We start from the raw sequence: 7,017 nt of genomic DNA on the forward strand, positions 1-7,017 counted from the left end.
AATTGTATTTTTATTGTTGAATTATAAGAGTTTTTAAATATATTCTAGACAGCCTGGCAGGCTGCAGTCCATAGGGTCACACAGAATCAGACAAAAGTGAAGTGACTTAGCATGCACATGCACACACAGACACAAGCCTATTATCAAATGCATGATTTGCAAGTATTTCCTCCCATTCAGTGGATTCTCTTAATTTTCATGAATGGTATCATTTGAACCATAAAAGTCTTAAATTTTGATATTGGTATAATTTATCTAATTTTTTCTTCTATAACTGGTGCTTTTGGTGTCATATCTAAGAACACTTTGCCTAACCCAAGGTCACAAAATTTTCTTCAATATTTCTAAGAGTTTTATAGTTTTCATTTTTAAATTTAGATCTACAATCCATTTTGAGTTAATTTTTTGTGTATGGTATGAGGAAAGGGAGCTAATGCCATTCTTTTGCATATGACTTTCCAGTTTTTCCAGCACTATTTGGTTGAAAAGACTATTTTTTGCCTGTTGAGTTATTTTGGCACTACCATCAAATAATAACTGACTGCAAATGTGTGTTATTCCTTGTCTCTCAATTCTATCCCATTGATGAGTATGTCGATGAGTATAACCACACTGCTTTGATTATTGTAACTTTCCAGCAAGCTTCAAAATCAGAAAGTATGAGTCCTCCTAATTTGTTCTTCTTTTTCAAGACTGCTTTGGCTATTCTGGGTCCCTTGAATTTCCACATGATTTTAAGACTATCTTGTCATTTTCCACACAGAAGCCAACTGGGATTTTGATAGAGACTGAATTGAATTTATAGATCGATTTGGGGAGTATTGTCATTTTAATGATGTTAAGTTTTCAGGTCCCTGAACACGAGGTGTCTCTTCATTTGTTCAATTCTTCTTTAATATCTTTCAATAATGTTTCATAGTTTTCAGAGTATAAGTTTTGGACCTTTGTTAAACGTATTGCTAAGTGTTTTATTTTCTTTTTGATGCTATATAACTGGGTTAAGAATTTTATTTAAAAGCAAGAGAAGTCATTGAAGGGTTTTGGCAGGAATGGGCCTGACCATGATTGAATTTTTAAAGATCTTTCTGGTGTCTGTGTTGAGAGTTCATTTAAGGGGGTAAGAGTAGATGAAGGAAGACCAATTAAGAAGCTGATGCACTGGTCCAAGCGAGAGATGGTAGTGGCTAGACAGGATGATGAATCAGACATGGTAAAAAGTAGACAGACTCAAGACGCCTTTAAAGAAAACTCAATAGGATTTAGTGATGGATTGGATTTGGGGGTGTGAGAAAGGGAAGTATCAAGGCTTTTATCCTGTGTAACAGAATAGGTGGTGTGGCCATTCATGATGATAAGGAAAACAGGAAAATAAACTTTATATGGTCTTTAAATACCACTTTACCTTAGAGATAATTCAATCCAACCCACATATTATCTCAGTTGACTTTTCCAAGACTTTTATGAGGTAGGTAGGATAAGCATTAATGTCCGCATGTGCTGAATGATGAAACTGAGGCCACCCTGAGAAAGAGTGCAGATTGGAAATCAAAGAGCATGGCACTCGGGCCGGCTATGTGAAGTATTGCTGGGCTCCCTTCAGGGCCCTATCAGTTAACTCCTGGAGTGCTCAGCTTCTTCATCCGTCAAAAGAGGACTTGGCGAAGTTCTCCCTAAACTCCCTTCTGGTCTGCCTTCTTTCATTGTTATCATTCATTAAGAAACACAACTGTTGATAGAACTGGGATATCAACTCATCTCCCAGTTTCTAGTCTATTGTACCCTATGTCTTCTCACCGTTTTTTTTTTTTTCTTTTGCCCCCATTTATATTTTATGAGAAAAATGGATGCCTCCACCTTGCTCACAGATATTGGGCAGTGTGGCCTATCCTTGGGCCAATACATCTAATTTTAAGTTTTGTCAACAGGGACACATAAGTTAAAAATCCCCTGGCGCTATGACTGTGTTTTTTACTATCTTTTAGATATTTGTAAATACTTGTGCTTCAGGCATAAACACACAAATAATGTGACGTTAGGTCCTTGCCAAATTTAGAAATATTCGACCTCATCTCTTGTGGTGGCCACTCAGAAACTTTCTCCACCGAGAATGACTCCTGTGTTGTTGCCCACAAACCAGACCTGAGGTACTCACTCTGGAGTGTGTCAGGAGTAGTTCTTCGTCTCTTGTGAAAGCAGGTACAGGAGCAGAAGCCCACTAATGGGGTGGGCAAAGTAAATACCAAAAAAGTGTTTCTGTACTTGAAAAATTGATGTGAGAGTTGGACTGTAAAGAAAGATGAATGCCAAAGAATTGATGCTTTTGAATTGTGGTATTGGACAAGACATTTGAGAGTCCCTTGGACTGCAAGGAGATCCAACCAGTCCATTCTAAAGGAGATCAGTCCTGAATATTTATTGGAAGGGCTGATGCTAAAGCTGAAGCTCCTACTTTGGCCACCTGATGTGAAGAACTGACTCACTGGAAAAGACCCTGATGCTGGTAAAGACTGAAGGCAGGAGAAGGGGACGACAGAGGATGAAATAGTTGGAAGGCATCACTGACTCAATGGACATGGGTTTGAGCAAGCTCCAGGAGTTGGTGATGGACAGGGAAGCCTGGTGTGCTGCAGTCCACAGGGTCACAAAGAGTTGGACACGACTGAGCAACTGAACTGACTGACTGTACTTGAAAAAGGATCAGTGAGTTCTCCCAGGAGATGGAGAGGGAGATTATTGCCCCAAAGTCCAGGCCCTCACACACCAAGCGGGACTCTGAGAGGGTGAGGAGGCGGCTCACTGTGCTCGGCTGGTTCCAGGCTCTGGCTTCCTCCTCGGTAACCTGAATAAGGAAGAGGGAGGAGGAATTCTCTGCAGGTCCAGCCTTTGAACTGGCCGCTGGATGAAGGCCCAGGACACACCTGATCTCATCAGCTTCCAGCAGCTTCTTTCAAACAACAAACAAGCCCGGCATTTACCTAGTGTATATACATTTCCATCACAATAGCTGCCCTGCTTTTATGGAACCAGGAACAATTTGATAGTGCAGATAAATGGGGAACTCTTTGAAAGAGGAGACCCACTGAAATAATATCTCTGTCAAAGGGGCACGTTTCCTCCACACATGATCCCCTGGACGAGTGTCACATTGCAGACAGCTAGGACAGCGACGCCAAACGGTCGTTTGCCCACATTTTATGATGAATTCTAAAGAGATGACTGCAGAGCTGTCGGACAGCCAGAACTTGCCCACCAGCTGGGCGACGAGCCCCATGCTTGGCTGTGAACAGGACTGGGGAGGCAGAATGTGTGCAGCCAAGCGGGGGAGACATCTCAATATGTCATTCCCTTTGGAGGGAAAACAAGGCTTTCAGGGAGTCTGAACATCCACAAGTTTTAAGAAAACCAGCTCATTTCTGAATTGGGGAGAAAAGCTATTTCTCCCTGGAGCAATGAGTCCCCAAATTGACTACATATCAGAATCGCCAGGAACACTTGGAGAAACACAAATTCCTAAGTACCAGCCTGGACTTACTGAGTCAGAATCCCCCTTCTTCCTCTACTCTGCCCCAGAAGAGAAGAGGAATCTGAATAGTTCACGCCCCAAGTCATTCTGATGAGATGACTGACGAAACTCTACTCTGAGACCATTCGTCTACAGGGTGACCTTGAAACACAGCTCTGTCCACAGTCAGAGAAGGGCCGTAATCAGCACTTTGCTTTCTGTGGGGTGAACACGTTAACAGGACCACAAAGGCCAGTATTTCAGGTGAATTAGAGGACAATCTGCATGAGAGAGGATTCTGAAAATGAGTCAAGGAACTGCTTCCTATGTTTAGCCATTTTAACCTGGAGCTACTTGTCAGCTCTTCATCACTGAGCAATACTAAGTCTGCCCAGGTGAGTCACTAACATCTGAGGTCCTATGTTCCCCGGGGAGAAGCGATGAAACTGGCAAAGGTAACCACTAGGCTACCGCGGAAGCATTCTTCCCTCACCTGGAGGGCTTCTGCTGTCTTTGCCTCTGCTGCTGCTTCTGCTTCTGTTTCCTTGCTCCCTTCTGGACAGGGAGCAGGGAGGAGGCTGAGACAGGTGGCAGCAGAGGACTCCACACTTTGGGTGAGGGGAATGGAGAGAGTGGCAGGAGGGAGGTAGAAGGACAAAGAAGCCCTACAGGAGATCAGTTCACCAAGAAGGGGAGATAGTTGGTGATTTATTCTGTTCTGAAGGTGGAACTCACACACGAGGGGTGGGGGTGCACACTGGCCCCTGTTCCTGCCTCCCAGCCTTATCAAGCTTTAACATCAGATTGAAGCCAATGGAGACTAGGGCTCAGAGTTGGCCTCCATGGGGTCTGCTTCTTACAAAAAGGTCTCTTACCTTTGAGTTCCCACCCAGAGCGCCTCGCCTTGGGTCTAAACGTGCATTCCTGTTGTTCCTTAGAAGAAGGTCTATATTTTAGACTTAGAAACTTCCATTTTTCTCAGTACAGTGGTCTCCAACCTTTCTGGCACCAGGGACTGGTTTTGTGGAAGACAATTTTTCCACGGCCCAGGGTGTGGAGAATGGTTTGGGGATGATTCAAGTGAATTTCATTCACTGTGCACCTTATTTTAATCTAATGCTACTGCTCATCTGACGGTGATAGCTTACGGTGAATGGTGTTGGATCATGATCTCTGAAGAAGATTTAACTTTGGGACCTGGGACCAGGCTTGATCACCCAAGAGCTTTTGTATAGCAGAGTTTTCTTAAAATGAAAAGGGAGAGAGAAACTTCTGACATAGACATCAAAAGGGGGATGGAGAGCGCCCCCTGCTAGTCTTTATCAAGGGAGTTATATACTTTTTAAAATTAGTTATTACAATAAATCAAAAGAATGTCTCAAGGTTGTAAAGATCTTACTAGACCCACTCCCATAATTTACATTTTTAAGATAACAGGATTAGCCAGAAGGTTTTCAGGAAGAAGAAACTATCCTGAAGCAGGATACATTGTTGTTATATAATCCTTAGTACAGAGTTTAAACTGAGTTGTTTGTTGTGTAATCATCAGTTCTGGGTTTAAAGGGAAAAAAAAAAGTTTTATATGACTAAGACTAAGGAATGTAGATTAAAAAAAAAAAGTTTGTCCTTTCCTCCTCCTTGAGAATTCCAGACCCCTATCTCTACTTCAAGAGTCCTCAGACCCTTCTCTCCTCCTTGGGGACCCCAGACTTCTTATCAACCTGCCTAGGAATTGACTCTCTCAACAGGAGGTACAGATCTGTGGCCTGGAGGTTGGGTATCAATATATGGATGAGTTGGTTGGGATGATAATTCTACATAGTCTCTTTGGTGGTTTAATCGTTAAGTCATGTCCAACTCTTTGTGACCCCATGGACTATAACCTGCCAGGCTCCTCTGTCCATGGGATTCTCCAGGCAAGAATACTGGAGTGGGTTGCCATTTCCTTCTCCAGGGGATCTTCCCAACCCAGGAATCGAACCCAGGTCTCCTACATTGCAGGCAGATTCTTTACCAACTGAGCTAAACTGGCCAAATGGAGCTTCCCTCTAGCCTGATGGGCCTCTGTGACCCATTGTTAATCTCTAGGTTTATCCCTCTGCCCCCTCACCTCCAACTCATATGGATGGATTATTTATTTACCCCACTGGACCATAAGCTTCTGAAAGGCAGGGAATAGGGTTTTTTCATCTTTAGATATCAGCACTCAGCATGCTGCTTGGCATTCAGTCAGGGCCCAGTGGCTCGCACCAGATAAAATTGAAGTTAAGTTAATCTGAAAATGTGCTATGAGTCCCATAACACGTACGTCACCTTGTCAGCCAATGACAGAAAGATCTAGGTCAAAATTTTGTTCTGCAGATATTAAGGATGTGTTAAAAAAAATTATTTTTTCAACAATATGGATATTGAGCAAAAGCCTGCAGATCGTTGCTATAAGTAATGTCAAACGTACCCTTGCATTTGGCTCTGAGGCAGCTCCCCCTGAGGTGGGTGTGAAGAGTGAGTCAGCCCTGGCCATGCTGCTGAGGAGGCTGGGGGAGGGGGTGTCCCACGCTGGAGGCCCCAGGGCTGCAGCAAGACAGGCTCTGTGCTGGCTTCCAAGCTCTGGCAGCTCAGGCTGCTGGCTCAGCCCCTCCAGATTCAAAGGCCTTTTACCTCATCTGGAACTGTTCCCCATGAGTCTTTAGGATACTTTATCATTTCACTTACTGAGTATGTGGTACCATCCTGCACGGTTGGTCTGGCTCCTGAAGAGTGAACGGTTGGTGGCCATTCGCACCCATGTGTGACGTCCTGAGCCTGACGTCTTGGTTGCTCTTTTTCTCTGCCCAGGAGGGTGGCTGCCCCACTACTGGGTGTCACCACAGCTTCACCACTGCTTTCTCAGCAGTTTTCTCAGGATTTGAGAGGGTCAGCCTCCCTCTCATACCAAGGTTTCCAGTGCTCTGTTGCTCAGTTGTATCTGACTCTCTGCGGTCCCCATGGACTTGCAGCCCGCCGGGCTCCTCTATCCATGGAAATTTTCAGGCAAGAATACTGGAGTGGGTTGCCATTTCCTCTTCCAGGGGATCTTCCTGACCCAGGGATTGAACCCTCATCTCCCGCATTGGCAGCCGGATTCTTTACCACTGTGCCACTTGGGAAGCCCCATCATGGTTTCCAATGTGTTAAATAAAGATGCCAAAACAAGTTAACAAGAATTGGACACATTGTTTTTATAGTTATATTTAAGAAAATGATGCTTTTATTATGAAATGTCACACTTTGTTCATTTTTATACATGACAAAATATGATTTAAAAACATGTGACCAATGTGAAATATCAAAAAATTTTATAGCAAATCATGTAACTTTATTTTTTTTCTTTTTTTAAATAATGTAACTTTAAACACTGATAATCATGACTAGTATGAGGATGTCATGACTTATGAGAATGTCATGACTGATGTTTTAGATCATTGTTATATTCTATTAATAATCTCTTGATGATATTCTAAAAATAGACAAAAAGT

Source organism: Bubalus bubalis, chromosome 19, assembly GCF_019923935.1.
Source record: "Bubalus bubalis isolate 160015118507 breed Murrah chromosome 19, NDDB_SH_1, whole genome shotgun sequence".
Lineage (NCBI taxonomy): Eukaryota > Metazoa > Chordata > Mammalia > Artiodactyla > Bovidae > Bubalus > Bubalus bubalis.